This window comes from Coffea eugenioides, chromosome 2 (assembly GCF_003713205.1).
Source record: "Coffea eugenioides isolate CCC68of chromosome 2, Ceug_1.0, whole genome shotgun sequence".
Classification (NCBI taxonomy): domain Eukaryota; kingdom Viridiplantae; phylum Streptophyta; class Magnoliopsida; order Gentianales; family Rubiaceae; genus Coffea; species Coffea eugenioides.
In genome coordinates, this window is record NC_040036.1 from 29249799 (window position 1) to 29268293 (window position 18495).

Genomic DNA, 18495 nt, shown 5'->3' on the forward strand with positions numbered 1-18495 from the left:
GGGTTTGGATTAAATAGGTGCTTGTTTTGATTGAAAATCCGGTGAATTGGTTGGTCATTGTTAATTTCCTTGGTCTCTCCACTCGAAATTTGGATGATTTCTCCATCCATAATTGTAAGTGTTGGAATAAGGATTGTTTTGATTCGATCAGTTGATACACTTCATATATTGTACCTGTGCAATAGTAACACAATTAGTACTTTCATGATTTTTTTCCAAAAAGAGTACAACATGCTACATTACCATTAGACATTGGATCAACCTCACCTTATCTATTTAGCACTTTCATCACATTGTCCATTTTTGTACTTAACATGTTTAAAACGTTCAATTCATTCATTCCTACATGTCTTTTAGTGTTACCTCTATCGTTAGTTCATTGGTAGTTATTGGCCGCCATTTCTTCAATTAATTGTTGAGACTCATTGGCCGACTTTCCCATAAGTGCTCCACCGTAGCAGCATCAATATGAGTTTTCATAGGGTATATTAAACCATTATAGAAAATTTGTACAATTAGCCACTCGAGAAGTCCATGATGTGAACATTTCCATTACAACTCTTTGTACCCCTCCCAAGGCTCATATGATGATTCACCATCCTACTGACCAAAACTTGATATTTCCATGCGTAGTTTAGCAGTTTTTCTAAGTGAAAAGTATTTATTCAAGAAAGCCTTCGATAAATCGGCTCAAGTAGTGAAAGTGTTTGGTGCATGTGAATTAAGCCACACCTTAGCCTTATTTCTTAAAGAGAAAAGAAACAATCGAAACTTTATAGCATCTTCACTAACTCCATTAAATTTGATTGTGTCACAAATCTCCATAAAATTAGCTAAATGACCATTTAGATCCTTCATTGTAGTGCCTCCAAATTGTTCTTGTCAGAGAATTTGAATCAATGCTAGCTTAATCTCAAAGTTATTTGCATTGACCGCCGGTTGTGCAATACTTGTTTGAGATCCTTCCGTATATGGCAAAGCAAAATCTCTTAAGACTTGTTGATTGCGATTTGTGTGTTCCTCTGCCATTTCTTCTAAATGTGACAAGTCAATGACAATTTCACCTTCACTCTCCACTTCTTGTTGTTGAGCTTGCCGTCATGCCAAACGCCTTCTCCTATTTGCCATTTTCTCAATTTTAGGATTAAATGGTAGTACGTTACAGAGATCGGTGCATGCATTACAAAACATCAAAGTTAAGACGAGTTAGTACAAATTCTACTACTTAATATAAACTAGTAAATTGGCACCGTTTATACAAGGAAAATTAAAACTGTATAAGAATCGAAGACAACCTAAGAGGGGGTGAATTAGGTTGATTAAAAACCTAATTAACTTATGGGCACTTTTTGCTCAATATGAAATTTACTCTCTTTTCTAAGTGATCACACAATGAATCAATTAATTAATGAACAAGATCACTTGAGAGAAGTAGAAGAGATAAGCAATGTAAAGATCACAAAGGTAACAATAAATAAATAAAAAGAAAAGAATTGCAAACCAATTAACTACTCAACTCCTCTTGAACTTGTAAATTAAATCAAACAAGTTTTTTCAAATTAATGAATTACAATCACTCTTGTGTACAAAGGAAGGTTCACCTCCTTCTTGCTCCAAACTCCACTCGATCAAGTTACGAAGTTTTACTATCCCTCAGGACAACCATCGCAGAACTACACTCATGAAATATGTACTCATAAATGAAAAGTTTACAATGAATCTCACCCCACTAAGACTACAAATCTTCTTTGGAAAGTATTTTCTCACTAAAATCACTTTAGATCTTTTGTATCTTTAGTGTACAAAAGTTATTTGAATTTCTGATCATACTCTATTTATAGGAGACCAAGAAAGTGTTTCATTAATGCTTCCAACGGATAGAAAATAGTTGAAGAGCCAACTAGCCGTTAGAGTATCGGACGTTCGGTAGTCTGGTTTCTTGCGTCCGACAGCAGGCAGTGAGTTTGAAAAATCTTCTTCAATTCTATTGGACGTCCGGTGCTTGCGTCCGAAAACAGACAATGAGTTAGAAGGAATATCTCAATTCTATCGGACGTCCAGTATTGTCTTTGTGAGCGTCCGACGGCTTTCGTAGAATTTGAACGATCCTATCGGACGCCCGATACTTGCGTCCGATCGAGGTCAGTGAGTCAGGAGAAATGTATTATTTTCTTCGGACGTCCGATGGTGGAGTTTTTCATGCGTCCGAAATTGCGCAATGATTATCGGACATCCGATAGCTTTCAGCAGCCTTTGTCCCTTTTAATTGCACTTGATTTTTGAATCTAATTTGCTTTATAACTGAAAATATTTCTTAAAAAAATATTAGTATTATCCATTGTTTTGTAAAAATATCAAAAACTAGGGACTAAGGTCAACATTCTCCCCTTTTTTTATGATGACAAAGCAATGGATGGAGGAAAGAAAAAGATTGTGCATATGAGCTTAAGCTCCCCCTCACCCATTGCATCAAAAAATGTTGGTAAGAAACTTATAATCTCAAAATAACTCCCCCTTTCACATAGAATCCGTTTCTCCTCCTTTTTGTCATCATAAGATGAGAGTAAAAACCAACAATCATACTCTAGTAATAATAATAGGGAATCCAGTATTTTAAACAAAAACAGAGAGATGATTCCAGAATTCAGCAATCACAAACATACCAACATATCACAGAAAATTGATACCAAAAGAAGTATCAAACAGAGAAATGAAAGAAGAATCGAACAGAGAAATAACAATCAAAATAATTTTTAAAACAAATCATCATTAGATCAGCATTATTCATTCCTCTCCCTTTTTGTCATCATAAAACTCCAGTAATATTCAAAAATATCAAGAAAAACTCAATTTAAAATATCAGAAATAACAAAAGAAAATTGCAAAATAACATTATGAACCAGAATCTTTCTGATCTTACCAATATTTCCTACTCCAATTGTTTTAATTCTCATGTCATCTCCAAATGTCACTATGCCACAAGACTTTGGTTTGAATTTGAAGAATTGTGATGGATCACCGGTCATGTACCTTGAGCACTCACTTTGAATCATTAGTAATGTTTACCAGATTGACCTATTCAAGAGTTCAAGAACTAATATATGGTACCTTTTAATTTTTGGGTTCTTGAGAGTTAACATCATGTCTAACTATCCACATGCATTTCATGCCTTTTTTAATATTTTTTCTCACAGAGCAATCACTTTTCATGTGACCTTTTTGATAACAGAAATTACACATAATCAAGGGGTTATATACATGAAAAGGTTTAATAAATTTTACTAGTTTTTTCTTATAAACAGTAAAATCATTTGCAGCAGAATTTATCTTCTTCTCATAAGTGCCAAAATAAGATTTTGTTCCATTTTCTTGAAAGCAATTTTGTTTCTTATATTGGAGTAACTCATTTAAATTATCCATTCTTCTTTTCAGATCACCTTGTTCCTCTTGAATATTTCACAAAATCTTGTTTTTTTATCAAGTTTATTTTGTAAATCAATTTCATTCTTTTTCAAGAAATCATTTTCAATTTTCAGTTTCTTATTTTCTTGAAAAAGGCGTGTATTGTCTTGAAAAAGAAAACTAATTTTGTGTTTCAATTCCTTGTTTCTAACATAAGATTCTTTCAAACTGTAATGCAATTTTTTAATGAAAGATTCAAGATCATCATCAGTTTCATCATCACTATTAAATTGAGAATTACAAGTTGTTACCTCATCATCTCCAATGGTCATGAAAGCTAATTGAGCAAATTTTTCTTCCTTTTTAATTTCACCATCGGAGTTGCACTCATTCCATGTGAATTGAAAATTGTTGAATCTTGATTTTCTTTCTACTTTTTTCTTCTTCATTGGACATTCACTCGCGTAGTGTTTAGGTTGGCCGCATTCGCATTTATTTTTGCAATATTTCTCTCTTGCATTACTGAGAACCTTCCTTTCTTTTTGATTAGAGATAGATCACTATCATTAGTTTCCGCATCTTCTTCAACTAAGGAGGTAGAATCATTTTCATCTTGAGATGCCTTTAGAGCAATGCTCTTTCTTACTTTCGCATCCTCTCAGAATTTTTCTGTTTTTCTCACTTAGAGAGTATTCGTTTTCCAGCACCTCTAAATCCTTAATGAGGTCATTGAATCTAGAGTACATCTCATCAATGTTTTCATTAGATTCCATCTTAAACGATTCATACTTGGTACCCAAAATAAATTTTCTTTTGTTCTCTCACATTCTCACTTCTTTCATGGATTTCTCTAAATTTCTCCCAAATTTCTTTAGCGGACTTACAACCCTTGACTCGAATAGAGTCATTTGAGTCTAAAACACAATATAACACATTCATGAATTTTACATTTAAGGAGAGATGAATTCTATCCACAGTAGTCAGTTCAGTTCTTATTTTTGGTCTAGATCTATCAGTATTTTCATCTATAAGAGAGGCATCATATGGACCTTCACTAATAATAAATCACAATTCAATATCAATTGATTGCAAAACGATAATCATTTTTTCTTTCCAATTCACATAATTTGACCTATTAAATATAGGTGGTCTAATGACAGAATATTTTTAAAAAAATATGGCATTATTAGTTGTCATTATTACTCCTAAGCCGATTGAGCTTAATCTTAAGGAGACCAAATTTTGATACCAATTGTAAGGATCGAAAACAACCTAAGAGGGTATCAATTAGGTTGATTAAAAACCTAATTAACTTATGGGCACTTTTTACTCAATATGAAATTTACCCTCTTTTCTAAATGATCACACAATGAATCAATTAATGAATGAACAAAATCACTTGAGAGAAGTAGAAGAGATAAGCGATGTAAAGATCATAAACGTAACAATAAGTAAATAAAAATGAAAGAATTGCAAACCAATTAACTACTCAACTCCTCTTAAACTTGTAGATTAATTCAAATAAACTTATTCAAGTTGATGAATTACAATCACTCTTGTGTACAAAAGAAGGTTCACCTCCTTCTTGCCCCAAACTCCACTCGGTCAAGTTAGAAAGTTTTACTATCCCTCAGAACAACCCTCGTAGAGCTACACTCATGAAATATTCACTCACAAATGAAAAGCTTACAATGAACCTCACACCACTAAAACTACAAATCTTCCTTGGAGAGTATTTTCTCACTAAAATCACACTAGATCTTTTGTATCTTCAGTGTGCAAAAGTTATTTGAAGTTTCTGACCATACTCTATTTATAGGAGACCAAAAAAATGCTTCATTAATGCTTCCAACGGATAGAAAGTAGTTGAAAAGTCAACTAGCCGTTGGAGTATCGGACGTCCGGTAGTCTAGTTTCTTGTGTTTGATAGCAGGTAGTGAGTTTGAAAAATCTTCTTCAATTCTATCGGACGTCCGGTGCTTGCGTCCGAAAGCAGACAATGAGTTAGAAGAAATATCTCAATTCTATCGGACATCCGATATTATCTTTGTGAGTGTTCGACAGCTTTCGTCGAATTTGAATGATCCTATCGGACGTTCGATACTTGCGTTTGATCGAGGTCAGTGAGTCAGGGAAAATGTCTTATTTTCTTCGGACGTCCGATGGTGGAGTTTTTCAGGCGTCTGAAGTTGCGCAATGATTATCGGACGTCCGATCCAAGCGTCCGACAGCTTTCATCAGCCTTTGTCCCTTTCAATTGCACTTAATCTTTGAATCTGATTTGCTTTATAACTGAAAATATTTTTTTGAAGAGATATTAGTATTATCCATTGTTTTGTAAATATAAAAAACTAGGGACCAAGGTCAACAAACTGAAATAGGTTTAGATTAATAAAGCTTGTTTTTGCCCTAATATTATTTGAAATCCCCGACAACGAGCCAAAAACTTGATGTGATCTAAGTTTTCAAGTTAAATTCTCCCAATTATCAATCAATTTTTGCCTTTATACTCTAATTTTTCGCAAGTATACAGATCGTGTATTGAGTATAGTAATAATTAAGGGTCGATCCCTCAAGGACTTGATTAAATACTATGGCTTTTTAACTTGCTTTATTAACTAAACACCGATTAAGTAAATAAACAAGAAATATAAAGGATTAAACGGTACAACCGGCCATAAAAAGTAACATAAAATCGGCCGTAAGTTGGTACAACCAACCATGTAGGCAGTAGAGAACAAGAATCAAATCAAAAGCAAAGAACAAGTTAGATTAAGTTAGCTTAAGATTCAAATAAAGAGAAATCCTAAGGATTAGAATCCCTTATAACTCAAAACAAGTGCTTAACTTGGATGATTAGGGTTATTGATTTGTGGCTTGTTAAGGAAGTAATTTTCACAATTGTTTGTATATTGCTTTCACAAATAAACAAACATACTTCTACTAAATCTTCACCTATTGACATGATGAATTAATTTAGCACAAGTTCATGAAACTCAAAAAAAATTGCAAGCTTGAATTCACTTAGATGCACCTTCTACTAACGTGAAAATGCAAACTAAGGTTCATATATCACGAACTACACCTGTAAGGCAATTTCATGCAAAAACACATGATTGGATGATTTATAGTTTGTGATCAATAACCGTAAATGCGAGATTCAAATAAATGAACTACCAAGTTCACAAATCACCCTTGAATTAACTCAAGTGAACACAAGCTAAGAAGCTATATACTCATCTTTCTCCCTAGGAAGAAAGAGTTTAACTACTCATATGTATTAAACACACAAAACTTCATGTTGGTATATTAAATCAAGACTCAAATTTAGAAATTTTCATATTATTATTCAGTAGTATTTTAGTCATGTTAAGATCTTTGTAATTCTATTTGATTCAAATTATGATAGCTTTATTGTTTAGGAATTAATATTTTATTAGAAAATTTCTTGTAGTCATAGGGCTTGTTTGCTAAGTCTTCTAATCTATACATAGGGGGTGTTAATATTATTGTCAGTTGAGAAGAATGAAAATTGAGAGTCTTGTTATTATAGTGTGTGATTAATATATTATTATTGATATTTATACTTTTTCTCCTACACATATACCTGCATGTGTGTAAATTGTCTCCCCATCTATATTGGTTTCATTAAATGTTTCTCCTATGACTTTTTGGTGAAATTTTTTTGAGTTTTACACTTCATGAACAATAATGTTTAACTGTAATTGTCTTGCTTGTCTGGAAGACCAATATCCAAAAGGATTAGTTGTTCGTAGTCAATAAAAACACAAAAAAGGGAAGAAACAAAAAATTGCTCTAGCTTAAGTCCAAAGAGGTTAATAGGAATGGAGTCTGTAGCTGTCCAATATATATCACAAGTTTTAGATTTTTTTACTAATGCAACTTCATGAGAGGCAAAAAGGGTACAAATGAAACAAAATTAATATCTCACTTCTTAAAAGACTTTCTTAATGGTACTTTCTCTGACATTGGCTGAATTTGCTATAAAAACTTTAAGTTCAGGGGAAGTTAGTGCTATTTTCAAAACCTTAGAAAAGGTGAATGCAACTGTCAAAAACCTCAAGGGAGGTTTCTACAGTTTTCCCATATGTACTTTAGCATATGCTTCCAAGTTAGATATTTTGGGACGTACTGGTCCCAAAGTTCTGCAAAACAAGGAACGCACAGAATGGACTAGTCCCAAATTTCCGTGGAAGGATGTCAGGTTCTAGAATTTAATTTTCCTAATTAGGTCTGGAATTAGAGGAGATGGAGAAAGAAATGGAGTAAGAGACGAAGAGAAAGAGAAGAAGAAGAAAGCATAACAGAATAGAGAGAGAAAGTAATTTTTGTATATAAGTTCCTTAACCATTTTTCTGTTACAAGGGAGGGTTATTTATGCAATTATTCCTAACTAACTGCAGTAAGGAAATAACTATCGGCTTAAGTCTAACGATGTAGTATTCAAGTAAGCTAATCCTCCTTGACCCAAATGCATATCTTCTTGAATAAAACGACATCCTCTTAATTTGTGAAGTTCTTGACAATCGCTTCCCCTTAAAAGAAGCTTTTCCTCAACCTTGGATTTCTAGAAATTGTTTGTCAATGAAGCTCCTGTTCTCCCAAGATGATTCTAACTCTGGCAAATCACTCCATTTCACCAAGTAATGAATAATTGGCTGCAAATTTCACATGATAACCCGCCTTTTAAGAACCTTCTCAGGTTTCAAAAAACAATGATCTGCTACATCCAGTTTTGGCAGAGTAGATGCAATAGTTTGAGTAATCCCAACCTTTTTTTCAGTAAAGAAACATGGAATACTGGATGGATCCGAGCTCCCTCTAGCAATTTTAGTTTGTAGGCTACTGCTCCCATTTTCGCAATAACTTGGAAAGGCCCAAAATAGTTAGCAGTCAACTTCAGATTCCTACGAATGACTACTGTCTGCTACCTATAAGATTGTAACATGAGGAACACCCAATCACTTTCCTGAAAAACTCTTTCAGTCATGTGTTTGTCAGCGAAATGTTTCATACGATTTTGAGCTTTGGCTAGGTTCTCCTTGATGAGGGATATAACTTGGAACCTTTCCTGTACCATGTTAGTTGTAGCAGGTATGATACTCTAATCGAAAGGTCCCAGAGGTATATGGTTTGGTTTGTACCCATATAATGCTTCAAATGGCGTTACCTACAAGCTTGTATGGAAATTAGTGTTGTACCAAAGTTTAGCTGTAAGTAACCAACTACTCTAGTGTGAAGGATGTTTACTGCACATACACCTGAGATAATTCTCTAGGCACTGGTTCACCCTTTCACTTTGACTATTAGACAGAGGATGATAGGATAAACTGTAATGTAGATTTATTCCTAGCATGCTAAACAACTCCTGCCAAAATCTGCTAATGAAGATTCTGTCTCTGTCAGAAATTATTGATTCTGGCAGACATGTAATTTATATACATTGTCAAGAAAAACCTAAGCTATTTGTTGTGCTGAATATGGATGATTGAGCTTAATGAAATGATTGAACTTGGTTAACCGATCCACCACTACTCAAATCTATGAGATAGAGGAAGTTGTTCAATAAAATCCATGGATAGGTATGACCAAACCTGTTGGGGTACTGGTATAGGTTGTAGCAGTCTAGGGTAAAGGACATTTTCATGTTTGTTTCTCTGGCAAACATCACAAGATCTGACATACCAGATGACATCTCTCTTAATCCCAAGCTAGTAGAATAGAGTTTGTACCTTATATAAACACCCCTTCTGACCAGAATGTCCCCAATAGCTGAATCATGTAGAGCTCTAATTAAGTTGATTTTGACATTATTAGTAGATCCCACATACCTTTAAACTTTAGCACCCCATTTTCCAAATGATAATCTGAAATTGCATTCGGGTTTAACAGGAACTCAGATATTTTCTATTGAGCTTCTGCATCCCCATCATAGCTCTCAAGCAACTCTTACATCCAAGCTGGTTGTACTGTGGAAATGGCACATATCTGATGTACAACTGCATTACTGTCACTAGTTCCCTCCACCCTGTTCCTAGAAAGAGCATCAACCGCTCCATTGTCTGAACCCCTCTTGTACTGTATCTTATAATCCAAGCCTAACAATTTGGTGAGCCATTTGTGTTGTAATGGATGTGTAAGCATATGTTCTAATAGGTGTTTGAGGGCTTGGTGATCTGTCCTAATGACAAAGTGATGGCCAACCAAGTAGTGCTTCCATTTGGTTACAGCCAGTACTAAAGCAAATAGCTCCTTTTCATATACTGACAGTCCTAGGTTCTGGGTTGATAGGGCCTTGCTAAGGAAGGCTACAAGATGTCCCTGCTGCATCAATACTGCCCCAATGCCTACTTCACATGCATCAATTTCTATTACAAAAGGAAGTTTAAAGTTTGGCATGCTCAATACTGGTGCAGTAGTCATAACTTTTTTGAGATCTTCAGAAGCTATTTGAGCATTATGGTTCCATATAAACCTCTCTTTATTTAATAGTTGAGTTAGAGGCTTACAGCTCACCCCATAGCCCTTAATGAATCTTTTGTAATATCCATTGAACCCCAAAAATCCTCTCAATTCTTTGACTGTACTGGGAATAGGCCAGGTTTTTATACATTCTATCTTAGTTGAAGCCATACTTACTCCAGCTTTAGAGATCACATGTCCTCGGTATTTTATTGAAGTCTGAGCAAATGAGCATTTGGATCTCTTACAGTATAGCTGGTTATCAGCCAAAACTCTTAGCACAGTTTGCAAGTGTTGTGCATGCAACTCCAAAGTTGGATTGCAAATCAGGATATCATTAAAATTAACACAAATTTCCTCAAATATGGCTGAAATATCCTATTCACCAAAGCTTGGAAAGTAACTAGAGCATTTATCAATCCAAAGGGCATCACCAAGAATTCAAAATGGCCGTGATGTGTTTGAAAGGCAGTCTTAGGGGTGTCAACCGCTTTAACCACTAGTTGGTGATAACCAGCTCTAAGCTCTAGTTTGGATATGTACTTTGTGCCATGCAACTCATCTAGTAATTCATTTATGTTTAGGATGGGGAACCTATCCTTTACAGTTAACTCATTCAGCTTCCTGCAATCTATGCACAACCTCCAAGAATTGTCCTTCTTTTTAACTAGCAGTATAGGGGAAGCAAAAGGACTAGTGCTATGTATAATAATCCTATTTGAGAGCATGTCAGTAACCTATTTTTTAATTTCTATTTTTTGGGAATGGGGGCACCTGTGTGGTTTGAGCTTGAACGGCTCAGCTCCTGGTTTAAGAATGATCTGGTGGTCCAGCTCTCTTTCTGGAGATAGCCCCTTTGGAGTAGCAAACACTTGGGGTATTGTTGCAGGACTCTTTCTATTGTTTCTGGGAGACTCTCCTCTTGATTCCCTTTTAGTTTTGCCTGCAAGGCTGCGCAACTTCTCTGCTTTTCCTGTATAAATGATCTGAGGTCCTTGCCTCTCACCAGCTCTATTGCAGGTTGGTTTATGAAGCCTTGAAGGTGCAGTAAATCTCCCCTGCTGCTAAGAGCAATGCTGAGAGTATGGAAGCTGGATGTGATAGGATTGAATTAACACATCCAGTCTACTCCAAGGATGATATCCCATCCTCCCAGCTCCATTATCTTTAGATCAAACTGGAATTGGTATTCTTGTATTAACCAGGCCACGTTGGGATAGATTGCTCCACTAGTTATGTTAGTCCCATCTGCCAGGATCACAATGAAAGGATTAACTGCTTGACGGGACAAATGCAACAGGTTGACAATCCTATGACGAATGAAGCTATCAAAGCTTCCTGTATCTACCAAAATCTTGACTGGCAAACCTCCTAGATTACCTATCAGCATTATTGACTTTCTCTTTATGACTCTAGATAAGGCATTTTAGGATACCTCAGCAAGTTCACCCACTCTACCTGTGTGTTCATCTTGCTCCCTTTCTACATCCTCAAAGTTGGTTCTTCTTCCTCATTAATGCCTATGCAGTTCAAACTCCTTGGTTTACACTGATGGCCAACTCCAAACTTTTTCCCACATCTGTAACACAAGTTATGTTTGCACCTATACTATGTTTCCTCAACTGAAATTTTACTGAACTCTCTGTGTGCAGAATCAGTTTTCTTGGAAGTTGGAGCAGTTACGTTAAGTCTTTATGAGCTAGGATGGCTCTGACCACTTGCATGATTCTTATACATCCCAAATTTAGGCTCTAATGCAATCTTCCCACAAGACTTAGATTGTTTGGACTAAATTTCCAAGAAGCATTCTTGCAACTTAGCAACTTCAAAGGCTTTTAATAGTGTCTATGGTTTGAACATCTTTACCATAGGTTTGATCTCATCTTTTAAGCCACTGAAAAAATTGGAAACAAAATATGACTTGTCGAATTTTGGATTCCTGGTTAACATCAAAGTCTTTAGTTCTTCAAATTTTCCTCATACTCCTCAACTGTCCCTCTCTGTTGCAATTTATTAAACTCCTCCGCTATATCAAGGGACCCTTTTCCAGAAAACCTCTCACATAACAATTCAATGAATTCCCCCCAAGATAACCGAGGCCTTGCTCTCTTCACCCCTTGAAACCAATTGTCACTTTTCCTTCCAAAAACATTTCAACCATATCTATTTTCTAATTCTCTAGTATTTGATAATTCAAGAAATATTTCTGACATTTTGTTAACCATTCCTTAGGGTTACTCGAGGATAACATTGGCAACTCTATTCTAGGCAAATTGGGTACAAATGGTTTACCTCTTGGTTCATGTTGGGATCCTGGCACCCCATTTGGAGTCATCAATTTCAAATGTACTAGTGGAGTTGGTAGAATTGGTTCTGATGCTCTTACGTCATTGTCCTGAAGCCCTTTTTCCTTCATCATCACCATTAATAGGGTGTTGAACTTTTGCTCCATCTTGTTGAACTTCTGATCTAGATTGCCCACAATTGCCTCCAATCTAGAGTTATTGTGTTCCATCTCATTGTGGAACTTCTGCTGCAACTCATTCTGACAAGCAGCTTGAAATGTGGCCATGGATTACACTATCTCTTGGAGTCTACTTTCTTATTTCTTGAGTTGATCTTCCAGAGACCGATATCGAGTATTCTTTGCCATGGTCGATATCACCAGCAGCCAAGGATCGGCAGCTCTGATACCAAAGGTTAGGTTCTAGAGTTCAATTTTCCTAATTAGGTCTGGAATTAGAAGAGATGGAGAAAGAAATGGAGCAAGAGATGAAGAGAAAGAGAAGAAGAAGAAGAATGTGTAACCAGGCAAGAAAGTAACCCGTATGCATAAGATGTAAGTTGAAAAATTGGCGTATAAGTCTAAATACACCTTTGGTCAACAATAATTTTTCCTAGAGAAGTGAATATTTTCTATAGGTCATTAGAAAAGAAAATGGTACATTACATATAACCTCCCAAAAGATTTACATTTTACCATATGATCCCCTAAAGTTTAACATATCCACATCATCCCCTATGATTTTATGCCAACTAAAAAATAGATAGAAAGCACTACCGATCACTGCGATTGAATCAAATGCCCTCCAAAAATAAGTGTGATAAAATCATAACATTTACTTAATTTGACTATAATCTGTACGGATATATACTTTACTCCTGTAGTTTTTGCCTTTATCTACAAAATCCCCTAGAGTTTTGTTCAAGGTGATAAGGCCGTGGTTCAATTTAGTGTTTAAATGAGGACAATATTTATATTTCAATTAACGATATTATGGAGGCTATTTTCTATCAAGTTTCTTATTTACATGGAACTACAAGGACATGAAGTCGATATTTTGAAATATTAGAGAATCATATGATAATGTGCGAAACTACAAGAGTGTTATGTGTAATTTACCGTTAAAAAATTTTAAACTCACTTACAGACAGAAAGAGAGAGAGAAGCTTTGCAACTCCAAGTTTATATATCTACTTAATTATATGGGGTCTCTTGCATGCTCATCTATTTAATCAATCATAGCTAACATATTTTGCCCTATAGCTTTGTGTCCATCGGGACAAGTGAAGGGCCTTGCATGTCATGATATCAATGATTTAACTTTAAACAGTTTATCAAATAAATTTAATATAGATCGTAAATGAGATTCTCCTCTTCGTTAGAATTTTTTCCATCGATCTCTCCATTTGTTCAATATCTTAAGTGCCATAAACTTATAAAATCAACACAGGTTATAATACATTTCACCACTTGTGTCAATTATACATAAAGCGATGTAGTTTTAACTTGAGTTAGCATTGAAGTATGAGCGTGTATAAAAATTTGTCAATTTATAAAAATTTTTTATTTTTATTAACTACATAAAAATGGAACATTTAGAAAAAAAATAAAGTGTCACAACGATCAGCCCTTCCAAACTGTTGTGTTTCCATATTGTTATTGGACCATTCCATGTTTATTATGTCGATACGAAATCTGTCAAGTTTTAATTAGTGCCCTTCCTTCTTGTGAAATATTTTTGTCATCAAAATAGACAAATTAGTTTTTGATTCTATTTATCTAATATGTAGAGGTTTGATTAATGGTGAAAAGTTTGGTGTGGCGACAACTTATATTAAATAGTTAAAGTAATTTTCACTTTGCTTGACATTTTTGCGCCACCTCGTTGGAACCTGTAAATACAGATTAATGCCCATGTTCTTCACGCTAGATCGCATTCTTCTTTCTTCTTTTAATATTGACATTGATTGGCACTAGCATATCATACACCCCGAATGTGACCACTCTTGTCCTTCGGCAGAATTTTAGAACCAGTCCATACTAAATTATTGTCCTCCTACAGAATTTTGGGACAAGTCATTCTTATGAGTTCCGTCTTTTGTAAAATCACTCAGGCAACTTGTTCTCCATTGTCACGCCTCTCATTTATGATATCCAGCCATCATTCGTACGAGGATTTGAGGTTGTTAGCCATCATCCATCATGATGTTGAAGGATGGAGGAGGACATTGAGGAGTAGAGAAAACAGGGTTCCGTGGATTAAATATTCCTCAGGATGCCTTTCAAAAAAAAAATTGTAATATTGTATTTTAAAAGATTTACTATACAATGTATTTTAGAGTGTTTTAGAATTTAAACCTTTTCAAAATTATTTACTGTAGGGTAGGAGGAGCCTAAAGTGACTTATATGGGAAGTACAGGATGAATTATCAGGTCAAACAAGTGCACTGCCGCACTCTGATAGGTTATACTTTTGTTATTAAATTTATGGTTGTTTTTCCTTTGATTTCAGTCAAATATTACATTAATTGATAGATTCTACTCATATTTGATATTTGATAATAATTATAGAAAAATGAAACAAAAAGTGAATAAAAGGGCGATTTTTAGAAGGTTATGAACAAATTTGACATGGGGTGCGGTCAAAATTTCCTGTCAAGTCCGCGAAACTCGGGATTCGTATGCATGGAAGTCGCCGAGTCCGAGTTGCCATTGTTGGAATTGAATTCCTTTTTTCCGCGGATGATTAGTCTTCCACTCATATTAGGAATTTACATCAATTTGTCTTATTTTACTTTGAGGGTACCTTTTTCTAGAATAATTAGAGTAGTGCCAGGTAACCAAAAGGAAAGGACGGCTGGCTCTTATATTTAGTGCTTCCAGATAAGAAACGCAGTGTGGGTTTTTGGTGGCCGCATGTCCATCGGGATTTCACCGTAAATTTGCGTTGGAATTTTTCTCAACAATAAAGAACTAAACTCTCTTTTCTAATTAAGGGTCAACTTGAAAAAGTGGTTCCATACGCTCTGGATTTTTTTTAAGAACAAAGAAGCTACACACTTCCGTATAATGCTTTAGGCCGGGTTTGAATCTTTAATCTAATACACAAGAGAGTTTAAAGAGGTTTTTCCTAATCATACCTGATGAGGTGATTTCTGGTTAGCTAGCCGAGCTGACCTAATTTAGCTCCCTCTTTCTGTGAAGTGAAAGTAAGAGGCAGGAGTGCTGTTCCGAAGTGAGAGGCGGGGCTTTGTCCCCTGGAATAACTCCGACGGTCAAGTCAGTATAGAGAGAGAATAAAAAGTAATGAACAGTACGAGTGTAACAGTAGTCTTACTTGTGAGAAGTGAACAACAGGTATTTATAGAGTGTGAGAGTAAAGGGAAGGACAGTGGGTTTAAGCCACTGGATCCCGCTTCCTGAGAATTACTGCTCCGCTCTGTACCTGCGGCCTCTGTTCCTGACAGGGGACAGTAGCTCAGGTACTTTGTCTGGTGGTCCCGCATATTCTCAATAAAGGGTCCTAGGGTTTTCAGTTAAAGTGGTGGCCCTTAATGACATGTCAGGCTAGCTGACATCAATCGCGTGCGGTTGAGATACGACGGCCATCTGGGTCATAAAGGCCGAGGCTCACAAGAGGTTGTAGAGACCTAGCCGAGATCTATTCGAGGTGACAGGAAGAACCACGGCCATGGCACCATTTCGGATAAGGCGATCCGAAGTGACCGCCTTCAATACCATTGGACCAAGATCCAATGGTTCCCCCAGATGACTTGATTGCTTTCTATGGTGGATGATTAATACACTAATACGCTGACATGCAAATCATATATATTGTTTTAGTTGTTTATGTTTAAACAAAATTAGTAATCAGTGAATATAAATTAACATGTTATTATACATGCAATTTTAGCATATGCTTTCAAGTTAGTTACATATTTTGGAACTGACTGGTCCCAAAATTCTGTAAAACAAGGAACGCATAAGATGAACTAGTACCAAAATTCTGGGGACTGGACTCTGCGGGACACCCGTTCCAATTGCCATCCTATCAATAATAAAGGGATGAGCCTGACTAATTTGACAACCACCGTTAGTGATAAAGGGATCGTTACATGGTAGGAGATATTCATGCCAAATTCGTACAAAATGTACGTTAAATATTCACTTATCAAATTCCCCCACACTTGAATCATTGCTTGTCCTCAAGCACTTTTACACAAAACTTACTTCAATGATTCAATAGATAAAGCAATATACGTACTTTGGTCAAATTTAATTCCTAGAAAATCTAGAAATCAATCATTATGCCATTTCTCAAATTACACTAAATACTCATAATATTCAATTAAAGAAAAATAATTATGCCCTAATTTTAACAAATTCAACTCAATCTCTCATTCTATCCTAATTCTACAAATAAGTAAATCACATAGTCAATTCTATGGCCTTCCTCATTCCAACACTCAACAATTTAGAGGGATTTATTCTCATTTTATTTTATTTAAATAGTGAAAACGTCTTTTTACGCGAAAATCAACACTTTTAGGTGAAAATTCCCGGTTACTCGACATTTCACTTATTTAAATTGCTAAGCCTACTCTTAATTCCAATACCTTTTTACGCGAATGTCGACATTTGTAAATGCCAACCCCCGGTTACTCAGTATGTGAATCATTGGAGTAAAATAATAATATTTTTCTTCCTTTCATTCATTTTTCATTTTTTTTTTTTTAAAAACGAGGACTTCCCAGGGGGTCACCCATCCTAGTACTACTCTCGCCCATAAGATAAAGTAATCCATCCCCCACACTTAAAATCTACAATGTCCTCATTGTAGAGGAAGGTAAAAGAACTGAAACTTCCCTCAAATAGGTGGTGATGCCATTTTGAAGCCCTTAATCATCACGATCATCCATTTTCTGTCCAAAATGAGACAACAAGGGTACCAAATACCATAAGTAGCACAAGATGATTCAATTAAAAGAAAAATCTACAAGTGTGTCTTAACAAAAGAAAAGAAAAATAAATAAAGACATAAAAGATCAAATCCGCTAAGTAGCGTCATGGCTGCTCGGAACGAGGGTCTACTGCCTCCTCGGCTCCATGAGGACCCTGTGAGGTACCAATATGGCTCTCCTCCTGATGAGGTGTCGGAGTAGGAGACCGTCGGATATGGAAATGATCCTCGATCGCACGAAGACGGCGATCATAGCGGTCGAGGCGCTCAGTCATCATCTGCTCCGTCTGGTCAATGCGCTCGACGACTCGCGTCTCCATACAGCAAATAGCATTGAGAAGCTCTTGCCACTTGGAGCGCGGTTGAGGAGGTGGTCGCGGAATCGGAGGAGGAAGAGTCTGCTGTGCCTCCGTCTCTTGAGTTTCCGCTTGTGGTTCAGTGTGAGGCAGAGGCTGAGTGGAAGTCGATGCTTCTCCTGTGTCCCGTACCAAAGCAGCTCCAAAATCCGTAAAAATACCCAAGGATTTGAGTATCGAAGCGTTTACCTCCTCAGCCGACCTAGTTACCACCGCTCTCTCGGTTCCAAGAGGAACCTTGAGCTTCTAAAAAACGAGGGATAGCAGCCGAGGGAATCCGAAGCAAGTCTCGCCGGCCCTCATGCGAGCTGTGGTCCGCATATAGCTGATGATAATGCTGGGTAGAGGAATACCGGTCAACTGCGCACCCACACCATGCATCATCTTGTCCAAGAAGTAGAGATCACTGTTGCGGAGCTCCCATTTTCCACTTCTTTTTGGTACCACATTGAAGGCAAAGAGGTAGAAAATCAAGTGGTACCTATGCTCGAAGGAATCGGCGTAAACTGTAAGCTTCTTCGCAGTTCCTCTCTCTCGATACTGGCCCTTTAGGCGTCCAACCGCCTCTCCCACCTGCCAAGGGTCTCGAGCTGTGAACTCCTTGGTCAATGTGACATCTTCGCCTGCGTCTTTGAGTTGGACGAAACGTCTCAGTGTATCTCGATTGAGAGCCACTCTCCTGCCTCGAACCCATGAGACGATGAGGTTGCCACTGTGGCTCTGTTTGTTTTCTACATTAGCGTAGAACTCCCGGACCAAATTGGGATAGTAGTGTTTGGGCAACTGAAGGATGTTCTCCCATCCAAGCCTCTTGAATGCTGTAGAAATGTGATAATATGCGTCCACCTCCAGTGCCAAATGCTTTTCTATTATGATCTCCTTGTCCAGTCCGGCTTCATACCACTGTTGGTTTTCAAGCGATGTGAATCGTGTGGTATCGTAGTCCGGAGGTGGCTCGGCACGGCTAGTAGACGCGGTCTTCCGGCGAGAGCGAGGTGGCGGCTCCGGCG

At 36.6% G+C, this 18495-nt stretch overlaps 1 non-coding gene across 1 annotated transcript; it reads left to right on the forward strand.

Annotated features, from left to right (window-relative positions):
* Positions 1–529: 529 nt before the first annotated feature.
* LOC113764228 lies at positions 530–636 on the forward strand. Its single transcript, XR_003467513.1, has one exon. It is a non-coding gene; the product is annotated as a small nucleolar RNA R71 (small nucleolar RNA).
* Positions 637–18495: the final 17859 nt, after the last annotated feature.